Below are 15,105 nucleotides of genomic sequence, written 5' to 3' on the forward strand. Positions count from 1 at the left end.
CCTAGCGAGAGGAATGATAAAGGGTAGATCACTCTATAAATACATGTTATATCAAAATGAGACACCTAGCGAGAGGAATGATAAAGGGTAGATCACTCTATAAATACATGTTATATCAAAATGAGACACCTAGCGAGAGGAATGATAAAGGGTAGATCACTCTATAAATACATGTTATATCAAAATGAGACACCTAGCGAGAGGAATGATAAAGGGTAGATCACTCTATAAATACATGTTATATCAAAATGAGACACCTAGCGAGAGGAATGATAAAGGGTAATGATCACTCTCATAAATAAAGATCATGTTATATATCAAAATGAGACACCTAGCGAGAGGAATGATAAAGGGTAGATCACTCTATAAATACATGTTATATCAAAATGAGACACCTAGCGAGAGGAATGATAAAGGGTAGATCACTCTATAAATACATGTTATATCAAAATGAGACACCTAGCGAGAGGAATGATAAAGGGTAGATATCACTCTATAAATACATGTTATATCAAAATGAGACACCTAGCGAGAGGAATGATAAAGGGTAGATCACTCTATAAATTCATGTTATATCAAAATGAGACACCTAGCGAGAGGAATGATAAAGGGTAGATCACTCTATAAATACATGTTATATCAAAATGAGACACCTAGCGAGAGGAATGATAAAGGGTAGATCACTCTATAAATACATGTTATATCAAAATGAGACACCTAGCGAGAGGAATGATAAAGGGTAGATCACTCTATAAATACATGTTATATCAAAATGAGACACCTAGCGAGAGGAATGATAAAGGGTAGATCACTCTATAAATACATGTTATATCAAAATGAGACGCCTAGCGAGAGGAATGATAAAGGGTAGATCACTCTATAAATACATGTTATATCAAAATGAGACACCTAGCGAGAGGAATGATAAAGGGTAGATCTCTCTATAAATACATGTTATATCAAAATGAGACACACCTAGCGAGAGGGAATGATAAAGGGTAGATCACTCTACAAATACATGTTATATCAAAATGAGACACCTAGCGAGAGGAATGATAAAGGGTAGATCACTCTATAAATACATGTTATATCAAAATGAGACACCTAGCGAGAGGAATGATAAAGGGTAGATCACTCTATAAATACATGTTATATCAAAATGAGACACCTAGCGAGAGGAATGATAAAGGGTAGATCACCTCTATAAATACATGTTATATCAAAATGAGACACGTAGCGAGAGGAATGATAAAGGGTAGATCACTCTATAAATACATGTTATATCAAAATGAGACACCTAGCGAGAGGAATGATAAAGGGTAGATCACTCTATAAATACATGTTATATCAAAATGAGACACCTAGCGAGAGGAATGATAAAGGGTAGATCACTCTATAAATACATGTTATATCAAAATGAGACACCTAGCGAGAGGAATGATAAAGGGTAGATCACTCTATAAATACATGTTATATCAAAATGAGACACCTAGCGAGAGGAATGATAAAGGGTAGATCACTCTATAAATACATGTTATATCAAAATGAGACACCTAGCGAGAGGAATGATAAAGGGTAGATCACTCTATAAATACATGTTATATCAAAATGAGACACCTAGCGAGAGGAATGATAAAGGGTAGATCACTCTATAAATACATGTTATATCAAAATGAGACACCTAGCGAGAGGAATGATAAAGGGTAGATCACTCTATAAATAACATGTTATATCAAAATGAGACACCTAGCGAGAGGAATGATAAAGGATTAGATCACTCTATAAATACATGTTATATCAAAATGAGACACCTAGCGAGAGGAATGATAAAGGGTAGATCACTCTATAAATACATGTTTATATCAAAATGAGACACCTAGCGAGAGGAATGATAAAGGGTAGATCACTCTATAAATTCATGTTATATCAAAATGAGACACCTAGCGAGAGGAATGATAAAGGATTAGATCACTCTAATAAATACATGTTATATCAAAATGAGACACCTAGCGAGAGGAATGATAAAGGGTAGATCACTCTATAAATACATGTTTATATCACAATGAGACACCTAGCGAGAGGAATGATAAAGGGTAGATCTCTCTATAAATACATGTTATATCAAATGATGACACCTAGCGAGAGGAATGATAAAGGGTAGATCACTCTATAAATACATGTTATATCAAAATGAGACACCTAGCGAGAGGAATGATAAAGGTAGTAGATCACTCTATAAATACATGTTATATCAAAATGAGACACCTAGCGAGAGGAATGATAAAGGGTAGATCACTCTATAAATACATGTTATATCAAAATGAGACACCTAGCGAGAGGAATGATAAAGGGTAGATCACTCTATAAATACATGTTATATCAAAATGAGACACCTAGCGAGAGGAATGATAAAGGGTAGATCACTCTATAAATACATGTTATATCAAAATGAGACACCTAGCGAGAGGAATGATAAAGGGTAGATCACTCTATAAATACATGTTATATCAAAATGAGACACCTAGCGAGAGGAATGATAAAGGGTAATTACTCTATAAATACATGCTTTATCACAACTTGTACTTTAAATGCTTTTTAATGACTCCTTTATTTTGGGGGTTTTGTTGTTTGTTTTAGGGGGTGTACTGTATAAATCGAGGATAATAATAATAATTACAAACTTCCGATTCAATGATTCTTGATTTTGTGTGGGATGTAAAACTATTTTAATATTTTAAGATAACACCTTGAATATCTGTGAATAGATAAATGAAAACAGGACATGTTAATGTTATTGATATCTATTCCAGATATTATTCTTTCTTGTTTCAGATGCGGCTACACTTCATGATGACAACTATGAGATAAGAAAAGTTTTGTGACGATACAAATCAATTGGAAACAAATCAAGAAAAAATTTGATTCCGTATGAACCACTGAAGGATGTGAATACGAAAAAACTAATATAACTGTTAACTTATGCTGATCATATAGATTCAGCAGTATTTAACACTTTATAGATTCAGAAGTAATTAACATTAATTGTTTTCAATTTTTCAAAATAAGAAAAACAGTTTAAATTTGATGGGTTTTTTCGTTGATTTCATCTTAATTATGTGTTTTCATTATGATGTAATATAGAATACAGTGTATGTCTTTTGAATTACGATACACACTTTTTATCATCATGTTATGTTCAAGTACACCTAAGAAGTAGTATATAGACATACAAAAAAACACTAGTTTGAAAAGGGGCTTTATGAAATTATATAGAGCAAGGAAGTAATCAACATATTATATAACCTACCTTGTATAATCGTTATTGATCAATAGCGGTAGATACTGAATAGTTATTGTTCAGATTCTATTATGTCCCTTTGTAATAAAGTCTGTATTCAGAAAATCCATTTAAAAAGATCCACTGCTACAACTGCTAATTCTTTGCTACGAAGAAAAGAAATAGTTTCCCGAAATATCGGTGTAGTATTGATATTTTGTTTTCTTTGAAAAACAATTTATAAATAAGATTGGTTAACTTCAAAAGACATTTTCCTAATCAAATGGAGCAATGTAGCTAAAACGGCTCCTGATTAATCTTACTGAGAACCAACTTTCTTTCGCGGCTACTAAATTTCGCAATTTCCGTTTCAAAATATTTTCCCTTAGACAAAAGTTTCGTGGATTTAAAATCGAATGGTGATCGTGGTACCTTTGAATTCAGTGGTGCAAGAATTTAATGTTGGTCTATAAATAGTTAACTAAGCTGCCACGACGATATTAGCCATGTGTGTGGTGAAGAATACCTTAATGACCCACAAAATGTACTTTTACATCAAAATCACATTGACTGGTTGTAAAACGTTTACAAATCTAAAATTGTAAAAATCTATCCCATAAAAATATACCAATAATACTGATGACATTTCTGTTTAATAAATTTTAGCGAGCACGTGTAAACAGAAGAACGTTTTAAATACCCAGTGTTGCAGTTGGAATAGAAATCATATTGGAAAATTATAAATATCTACAGGTTAAAACATGTAATCAAAATTGGTATATGTGTATGTATAGTACATATTACATAAATGATGACTACTGTCAGTACACCAGTCAAACGCCAATATAAGCTTGTTTATCACCACCGGCTAGCACTTCCGAGAACTGTCATCCAAGTCTATTTAATTAGTTCGTGGAAATGGGAAGAATTGTAAGATTTAAATGGGCATATGATTCTGTATAAACGAAGTACATGTAGGCAAATCCTGCGCATGATTAGTCGACGTTTCAGGATTAACCAATCGTAGCAAAACACCAGGTATAGTGCCTATAAAAGTGGAACGGGCCCTTTAATTTTCATCATTAGCGCCTTAAAGTCTGAAATTCAAACAAATTACAACCTTGTTGAAAACAGCATAGACTATGTCGGAGAAAAGTGGGCTTCGGAAATTCTTTACCGTGGTAACATCCCCGATATGGGAAATTCTTTACCGTGGTAACATCCCCGATATGGGTTCCTGTGGCCGCTGTGGGAGGTTTAGCGGCGGCACCTGTTATGGCCATAATTGATTCGGTAGAAGATGGGGAGAAAGCGGACAATGCGGCTAAAGGTGTCGGCACACTACCGGGAAACGTTGTCGGCAGGGTGGTGACTAATCCGTTCAAAGCCATCGAAAAAGTCGGCGAAGCTATGTGGGACGACAAATAAGGTATTCTTCTTTTCTGTTGTATGTAAATTTTGTTATGATAGCCTTGTTGGTTATGAGTCGAATTGAATAAAGTAACTCCATGCTCTGTATTGCATTCGCTGTCTAACAATAGTTTTGATGTGCATTAGAATCTTTTGCGATTCTTGACTATCAAGAGAATAAGAAAGAAAAAATAATTGAAGAATGTAAACGTTTACAGTAATTTGGATGTCCAGATTAACTATAATATATATATATATATATAGATAGATAGTTACAGCAAAAGTGATGTATTTTCTGTTGAATACAATTCATTATGTATTGCAAATGGCGAACGGAACTGTATAGACCCAAAGCCATGGACGGAATTGTGGCGGGGTCACTGGTTGGCTGCATAATTATGAATTTTAAAAGTAAAGGTGTTTTTGACAAGTAATTATACCTGTGTAACAGTTAACTTATTAAGATTTGGAAAGCTAAGCCAGATGGAATATAAATATGTATAAATCTTTGAATTTAGGGATTGTTTCAATGCAGAATGAGCTTTACTCCCAATGGCCACCCGACTGGGAGTTTTTTTTTCTATCTAGTGTTATATGAGAACCTAAATTTTAGTTATAGAACATGATAACTGATAGTGATTCAATATGTTATAGTAGATTCCAAACGGGTGGGATTTTTAAAAAAATCTAATTAATATTATATGATATCCTAAACTTGAGATATAAAACATGATCGTTAATATTGATTTGGTATGTTATAGTAGATTCCAAAATTGAACACTGTGGTCTGTAAAATTTATTTAGGTGGCTGGTCTGTATAATGTTTATATAGTATACCATATCTCAAACCTGAACATTCTTTATCAAATCATGTTTTTATTTCAGATTCATCTCGACACCAAATGGATTTCGCTTGTAACAAAAGCTTCCTATCAACTCGTGTGACAAACATCTCATTTCAATATATAGCAGTGTAACTTTTAGTCATAACTGGATCATTAAATCTATAAACATTTCGCGATCTCCTTGTCTCCGTATACCTGACTCAGCTTACATGGAACTTTATGAATCAGAAGGAGACTTCGTGGCTATGGGAATTTAAAGTCCAAGAGCGTAAAAATGGTGGTTAATATTTGGTAGTAATAATAATGTCTTGCAATGTAAAATATCGTAATCGAACAAAAATAATTCTTACTCGCACTCCATTTAAATTCAGTTATTTGTATTTTCATGACAGTATGTAAAGTGCATGAAGAAAGCAAAGGACTATGTATGGTTTGGGCCTTTTTAACCCCCAAATCTGTCAATTTTTCAAAACTGGTATTTAGTGATTACTCTGTTCAATTTCAATTTCAACCAAATTTTATTTCAATTAAATTGAAAAGAGTTTGAACAACAGGCAATGCCTTTGTAAGTTCTCTGACTATTAATGTGTTGCTTATTAAATCTTTAGTATTAACTCTTATTCAATAATAACGACTGTTTTCTAATTTTGCAGATGTAGTGGCCATGGTAACCATCCAAAATATGCATAAATTATGAAAATGTGGACATTTTGACAATTTTGGTCATTTTTTGCTAACTTTTTGTCTATGTAACTATAGAGCTCATCTTTCTACAAACTATTTACTGCGAATATATATGCAGTTTCAATACATCTTTAAGAGAAATATAAAATTTGTTCAAGGATGCGCCCTATGGTTTCTAAAACAAAAACTTAGCTCAGTTCAGGATGTATTAAATATGTAAAATCCAATGAACATTTAATTTCAAAATATCCAATATGGTGCATTCGTCTTTTAATTATCATTATAAAATACTCGTCATGAGGAGATACATGTTCCTACTGTACCACCGGAACATATAGGTCACTTGTTTTGAATGAAAGCGAGGCAACAATGGTCGAGGCAACAATGGTTGTTATGATTGCAACATTGAATGTAATATCTCGATATCAATTGAATACCGTTTTCAAAAGAATCAGCCAGGACCATTTATAACATAAGAGTTCAAGATTTGATTATTGCAAGCGGATTTAAATATATGTTAGCAAGTCTTGCATATGAATAGTCAGTGTTTGACTATTACGCAATCGCCGATTTCCAGGTAAGGTGAATTAAAAAGTAGCAGGGAATTTCCTTGTTTCGGTATATTGCGTGTGCTCACATTTACATGTCAAGGTAAGTCTGTGTTAGTAATATAAACAATAACAATACGGACAAATAATTTATTAAAACTTCCGCCCCGTGATCAAAACACAAAAAGCATAAACAGAATTATATTTTAAAGAGGATCGCAGAACATATAACAATTGATGAGGTCGATACATGGTTATATCGACCTAAGTTAAAAAGATTAACCGAGAACATAGTCAATTGGTTTATATAGCCATGTATTAACCGAAATTAAAACGCTATAATTGCCTAATTATTTTTTTCTGGTTTTCTAAATCTTGAAATGTACGATAGCCGATTGGTAGAAGAAAAACAATTTCGGGTAATTACTCGAAACTTTTGGCGTTATTACGCGAAACTTTCTCGTAATTTTAAACAATTAATATTTTGTTTTATGACGTTATACCACCCCAATTTACATAATCGGAAGTCTTTACTTTTTGAAAATTACAGTGCTTTCAATGCATAGGTTTTAATTTTACATGTACAAATAAGAGCTGAAAATGATTTTTGGCAGTACTGCCAAAAATCATTTATTCACATCAATAGTGAAGTGAAATGAGTACATACGGTGAGACCATGAAGCCAAATCGTGGTCTACAATTTCATTACACATTTTTACAATGTTTTTAGTAAAATAAAGTGACTTCTGCAGGTATGTTTTCATTTAAACATATTAAAGGCATAAAAACAACAATTGTCCAGTACAAAATTTCTGTGTTATAACTAACGTTTATAAGTCATCTGAAGCCATTTGAATGATTTTTACAACTTTATTCATCAAAACTTTTTTAATTTGTCATTCCCTTGAATAAACTTAGTAGCCTTTCCTCAAAGCATGTTGTTGTTAAAATGTCAAGTACCTATACCTCTTTAATAATTAACAAGATGTCGTTTAAAGATTTTATCCTATCTGACCCCGGTAATGTTACCATGAATTAAGGTCAACGTCACTCATTTGAGAACTTGTTATATTTTCATCCAAGCACGCAGAGTGTCGCAATGTAATCGTTGTAATACTGTCCATAATAGCTTGTGAATAAGCTTAGTATACACCACCCTTGATATTCCAGGAGTTACTTTCACTGTCGTTATATCCACCCCTGGACTATATCATAGCTAAATTGAAGGCTGTGTGCAACAACAGATGAGATTTGTACTTCAGGCATTTGATGTAAATAAAGAATCGAATAAAGTTTAGTATATATTGCACATAGGTTAAAATTAGAATGGCGTGACTTTACAATTGTTGCCTCTATAACTTATATACATGTAAAACAAATCATAACGTCACGATACCCATGCACATCAAGTCTGCAATTTAAAGGACTGGGAACCCCGTCATTTTTAGTTTCATTTCTTATTTATCCCGATAAGAGACAGCTCTGTTCAAAATGCCTAAAATGTCTTTTGACAAGGATGACAAAATGATAATCCGTAAAGTATTTACGGTGGTAACTTCACCGATTTGGGTACCAGTAACAGCTGTCGGAGGGTTGGTGGCGGCGCCATTCCAAGACATTGATGATTCCATAGACGAGTGCAAACAAAAGGACAGCGCCGTGAAAGGAGTTGGTTCCCTCCCTGGAAATGTTGTCGGGAGAATCATTATCAATCCGATAAAAGCGATCGGGACAGTTGGAAAGGCGTTGTGGGATGATGATGACTAGGATTCAGTATCATGTGTATTTTACTGTCATCACATACCCCCAAGTGTGCAGTGTTAAAACAAAAAAAAATCTCGTTAAGTGTGGTGTAAACTCAACGCAACTTGAACACATTTAACAACTAATCAAATGATTGGGCAACCCGCTTGATATAGCAATAACCCGCTCATACATGTAGTTGTTTTACTTGGGAGAGCCGCTTCCCGTCTGGACATAGAAATAACCCACTCATCCATGTAGTTGTTTTACTTGGGAGAGCCGCTTCCAGTTTGGACATAGCAATAACCCGCTCGTCCATGTAGATTTATTATTGACCAGTCCAGTCTTCGCATAAGAAAAGTGTCTTCGAGGTGAATAAGTAAAATGTGAGCAGGGTGACGTTTTAGCTGTTTGGACAAGTCGGCTTCAAAATATTCCAAATATGGTGAACTGTAACCAGCAAGCTTCGGTGGCTGTTCGGATGGGTGTGGTATCTATATTCACCGTAGTGAAGCAACGTCGAGTGCTGCCTGATCCTAGAAAGGTGACCGCTCCGTTGGTACACAAACTAACCTATTTGCGTATCATAAAATGGATCACAAAATTTCAGACAAAACATAAATTGCTCAAATGAATAATTTCGTAACTCTTAAAATGGTCGGAAATCGGGATCTATGGATCATCTGCGAAAGTAAATATGTTTGTAATCATATTTGGACATACATGGTGGTCTTACATACCTTAACATTTTATCTTAGTTCAATATTGATATACTTGTTTAATCAAACCACAATCTTGTTTTGCATTCTTTGTCACAGTTTTTACATCAAGAATTACACTTTCTCTTTTGAGTAATGAACTGACAAAAAATGCAACATATCTATTAATAGACTACCAAAATGACGAATAATAATGTGTATAATGGTTACAATTATTAATGCATTCATTACATGAAATGTAAACATTAATGATATGGGATCATAATTGCAATCTGGTTAAAACTAGACTTTCTTAACGTCCAGGTACGTGTATCTAAAAATAGTTATGGAAATTCGTGTTTCTTTATTGAATTTGATATTTGTCAAAGTAAAGATTGATATCTGCTGTCAAAACGAATGCATTTATTAGATTTCAGTTACAAAATGTATAAAGTCTGTGTTCGTTATATAAACAGTACAGATATTTTTGGGGGGTAATCTGACCCTTTATCGAGACACAAATTACCAGTTAAGACGTTTACAAACCCGTCATGTAATACAGACAAATATAAAGTACATATAAGGTGTTGAACAACTAAGACTAATGATCCGTTCGGTCGGTGGTTATAAGATAGTTTTAAATACATTTGTATAACGGCGTTAGTCTCTAAACAATAGATGGATACATTAAGCAGACCTCGCTTGTAGGGTATAAACCAGACTATATTTTTCATGGGGTTTTCTCCCTAAGATATATTTGGCAAAAATGCCCTAATATGTAATATAGGCAGGTTTAGCGGGCGAGGGTATCCCCAACCATTGCTAAACTGAAATTTTGTCATACTATTGGCATCGAAGGAATAATTCATTTCATTTATTTTTCGACTAATTTCAATGAAAATGAATTTTGATTTCTATAATTGTTTTGAATACAGTTCTTTTTTAAAAAGATTAATCGTCTTTTAAACAATATTTTGTTATTTTTACGACGAAGTGTTTCACATATACTGCAAATGTGATTTATGAAACTAAAATAAACATTACTAACGTTATTGTTGTTGCTGTTGTTGTTGTAAATGACTGAAATATTATATATGTAAGATTTATTAACTAAAAGAATAATCAGATGGTATTCAGACGAATATGGATAAGTGTATATTAACATAAAAGTTATTTTGATAATTATTAATATTCGCGGGGTTCAATTCCGCTGTATTTCAGAATTCACTCAAATTCACTAAATGTGTTACCTCGCGAAATATAAAAAAAACAATAGTTTAACATATCAAAACCGGATCACAATCTAAAAATTAGAGTGCGAAGATACAAAAAAAATGAATATTCATTTGTAATTTAATAATTATCATACTTGTACAAGATAGAGTTCGTCATGTGTAACGTCGAATTGAATGCGTCATGTGTAGCATACAAAAGTTTTTGGTTTCGGTTTTAGGTATTTTGTCCGTGGTATTGTCCAATGATCGTATTTATCGTGAGAACAGACTTATCTACATGTACTACTGGTAGGAACCTTTGTGATATTGCATAATACAATGTACCTAAATGACTGTTTCTCGATTCGAATTGGGATTGAAGCCAATATTTTTTAAAAGGAGAACACTACACAGCGTCCTGGCACTAATTTTAATGTTACAATACCCGCCATTTTGTCACACTATTATTGTTCCGAAGTTAAAGGAATATCGATATCATCAGTTGCTAGCTTAATTTTTGGATTTATGAATACACAGACAGCCAATCTGTCTAAGGAGGATAAAAATGTTATCCGTAAACTTTACAGTACATGTATGTTTGACTTCTTGTTACTGTAGAATTGGAATATCGGGACATCAGTAAAGTTTTATATGGAATACAACTGTATAGGATATAGTTAATTAGATACATGCATATTTACTTGTGTATTGTTACCTGTATCATCCTATAAAATTGAACAGTTTCTTGTGATATATTCTCTATATAGCTACATAAGTACACATGCCAACATTACAAGCATTATTGTCTTGATTGGGTTCTCCTAATAACGACAGATATGGAAGTTTTTATGATTTTAACAAATTCTTGAAATTGAAACAGTTGGTAAAAAACAATTTGCTCTTGCTGTGACACTTGTCCTTTGTTCTTTATTCTTATATTAATGTTGAAATTTATGTATTGATATCTCTCTATTTCCCCACTTTTGACAAACTATAGGTAGCTCAGGTAAACGAATACAGGTAAGCACAGGTAAAATTTATTATGAAACTGACTATAATTGATTTTCCATTGTTCTCCTATACTTACACTTTTCTTTGTTCTCTAAAAAGAGGGCAAATGGAGAACACACCTATGGATACCGGTGGCGGTTGTCGGAAGTTTAGCGGCTGCGCCATTCCAGGCTGTTGGCGATTCCATAGCCGAAGCCGAGGAAAAGGACAGCGCCTCTTAACGTGTTGGTTCCTTCCCTGGAAATGTTGTCGGAAGAGTTATTACTAATCCGAGTAAAGTTGCTGCTAGAGTTTGAGACGCTCTTCGGGATAGTGATGATTAGGGTTTAGTATCATGTGTGTTTGCCTTTCATCTTATACCCCTTAATACCATCTTAATAGTGTTACAACCCACTTTGGAAAATCTCGTTAAATATGGTGTCAATGCAACGCAATTTGAAAATATTTAATAACTGATCAAGTAATCATGACCTGATCTACATCATACTGATACCCGTTAGGACAATAATAACCTGTTCACCCCTATAGTGTCATAATGGATTAATCCAGCCTTTGATTGAGAAGAGTTCAAATGTGTCTTTAGGGTTGATTAGTGAACAGGAAATGGCGATAACTGCTTTGACAAGGCAGTTAAGTATGTTGGCTGTTCAGTGTACTCAACACATAATCTGGTAATAACAAAAACATTATCCTTATAATACAGTCATTCAAACAAAACTTACTCACGGGTAGCTTTTGACAACAGCCAAGTTACTTGTAAATTCCTCATCTTTTCATCCCTAAGTGTGGTAAGATAGGAGCTCTGCAGATTAATCTGGATTGTTACTGGTAGTTCAACTTAAATTGAATATTTTGATGTCTTTAAGTGAACTAAGCCACGGGCAAATGTTGTATTTTGTTAAATTACACCTATCGGTAATTACACATTTCTCGAATAATGTAGCTTATCCTGAAATACCATTTGTATTATGTAAATTCTATAATGTTAACTAAGATGTGTACTACAAAATAAGATAACAGGGCTAGTGATGATTTCCGAAAATAAACGTATTCATCATATATGAAATTCCTATTTTTTTTTTTTTAATTTTTTTTTTTTGATCGAACGACACCATATTGTCTTGAGCGACGGCGAGGCAGAAATTTTGACAAAGGTTGGCATTTGGAAGCTATTTTTAAATTTCTTAGCATATTTGACTTGACGCAGCAAAAATGTTCCCAACAACAACAAAAATGTATAGAAATGCAAAATAGAATTATTGTTATACCATCATTTGGTTTACAAAACAACTCCGGGTGTATTATAGTTTCCTCAAATAGAACACTGACTATTAACGATTTATAAGTAGAAAAAGTAATGTAAAGTTGACAGAATATCTAGGTGGGACAAGTCACAGTTTCACAACTTCATTTTCGTGTTTGAAATTTTGGAGATTAGTGGCGTCTCAAAAATAGTTCTTATAGCTCAACACCTACTGTTAGCGTTACAAATGTAACCTAAGCTAAGCTTGTGTTACCGTTGATATCATGAACAGTTTTCAGAACGTTTGTGTCTTTGAGCACATTCATTGTTTATTTCCTATGCATAGTATAAGCAAAATGTTAGATGGTTATTACAGTGTCATATATTTCTTTCACTGGTTCTTAATGATAACCATTATCATTGTGAGTGCTTTCTCGTCTCACTGCTTTATCCAATAAAGAGACTCGGCATGTCTGGTAGCTGGTAGTCCAAATCAGAGTAATCGAGATGTCGTTTTCAATATCTTTTAACTGATGTGACACTACATCACCATTGTTGTTCTTGTCTTTCATCTTTCATGGCCCATCCATGGCCAGAGTTCATACCAGGAACAAAAGGTTCAGAGATGTGGGATCTCCCTCACATTCTAACATGTCGTATATGCTGTTTCAGACTTCTCTGGCATAATGGAAATTACACCAGATCCACATTCTTCGGATGGTAGAATTGGTTCTTCTTAACACATAGCTCCATAAAAGGCACAGGTGATATCATCGAGGTCATTAATGAGGCCATAAATGTTAAATATGTTTCATTGTTCTGACTTTTCTCACTCCCTTGAAGGTGCTGATTGTGTTACATCTGGTGTATGCGTAACGAGACCATTGAAGACTCTCCAGAAAAAGAAAAGTTCTCTACAGTACATTCCAGATTTGCCAAATAGTGGAACTTCACTGCAGACCTCCTTTATGACCTCAAAGAATCCCCCTGTAACATCTATGGTCACTGAGGGTTCACAAGAATGAAAAAATGTGCTTCATACAAATTTAGGAGAACCAGCTCAACCCTTCGCAGAATGTGTATCCGGTGTCTCTTCCATCATGCCGGGGAAGTCTGGAACATCATATACGATACGTCAATCACAAGGTTGGAAACAGGAAGAGCTCCCACATCCCTGAAACCGATGTTTCTTATGTTAACTCTGGCCATGGACGGTTGACAAGTTAGAACCACGATGGTAGCCAGGTATTGTAATGTCACATTAGCTCATTAGCTTATCGCCATCGAAGGCAAAGAACTGGTGAAAGAAATATATGGCACTGTAGTAACATTCCTTAGGTTATACACAGGAAAGAACAATGGAAGGTCTCATTCTAAAAGACACAAAACTTTTTTGAAAGTGTCATGGTACATATGTATTTACAGAATGTCAGGCTTACTTTAGTTATAGTTTGATACCATAAAGCAATTAGTTGGCGTTTCGCTGTAATAATTCAGTTTGAGACGCTACTAGTCTACAAAATTTCGAACATGAAAATAGATTATTTTGAAGTCCCACTTAGATATTCAGCCAACTTTAAATTCAAATTTTTTCATATCTAAATCGTCAATAGCCAATATTATATTCAGGAAATTCTATAGTGTCGGCGGTTTGGAAAAAAATATAAATCATATGCCCTGCATACGCATCCGGAAATGTTTTTTAAACTGAATGATAGTATAACAATAATTCTCTTTTGTATTTCTATATTTTTTGCTATTGTGTTTACTGATTGACAAGAGATCAAATAACTAATTACGAATAATAATTTGTTATTGGGATACATTTTGCTGCGGCAAGCCATATATGAAAAAAATGCTGAAAAATTACCATTTTGAGCTTAAAATCTTATTTTTTTTCATTTTCTGCGTACATATCACTACATATATTAGATTATATGGTCCTGACACGTATTTGTTGTTCTAGTGTGGTCATTTTGATACCTTATTTGTCTAGTTCAGTTGTAAAGTGTCAATGTTATGACCATTTTTCACTTTTTAGTGAAATTCGAGATGGCGGCCATTTCGATTACGTCATAACCGGAACTTATACAATGTTAACATTGGTTGTTGTTGTTGTTATTATTGTTTAAACTGATTGAGAAGTGGTCAAAAAACTTATTAGAAATAAAAGTTTCCTGTTGTAAACATTTTTGATGCGTCAAACCAAATATGGAAAATTTGCTAAAAAATTACCATTTTTGAGCTAAAAATCTGATATTTTAATTTCCTGCCTAAAATCACTACATATATTGGATTTTTTGGTCTTGATATGTATTTGTTGTTCTATTGTGGTCATTTTGGTACCATTTTGGTAATCTGAATTCATACGATGGCATTTTGTCTGTTTAGAATGTAATTAGCCGATATCTATCAATGCCTTCTGCTCTACC

General features: G+C 33.7%; 1 long non-coding RNA gene across 1 annotated transcript; it reads left to right on the forward strand.

Moving 5' to 3' along the window:
- Positions 1-4,476: 4,476 nt before the first annotated feature.
- LOC138309290 (uncharacterized) lies at positions 4,477-6,085 on the forward strand. Its single transcript, XR_011206235.1, has 2 exons — positions 4,477-4,706; positions 5,573-6,085. It is a non-coding gene; the product is annotated as an uncharacterized lncRNA (long non-coding RNA).
- The last annotated feature ends 9,020 nt before the right edge of the window (positions 6,086-15,105 follow it).

This window comes from Argopecten irradians, chromosome 15 (assembly GCF_041381155.1).
Source record: "Argopecten irradians isolate NY chromosome 15, Ai_NY, whole genome shotgun sequence".
NCBI lineage: Eukaryota > Metazoa > Mollusca > Bivalvia > Pectinida > Pectinidae > Argopecten > Argopecten irradians.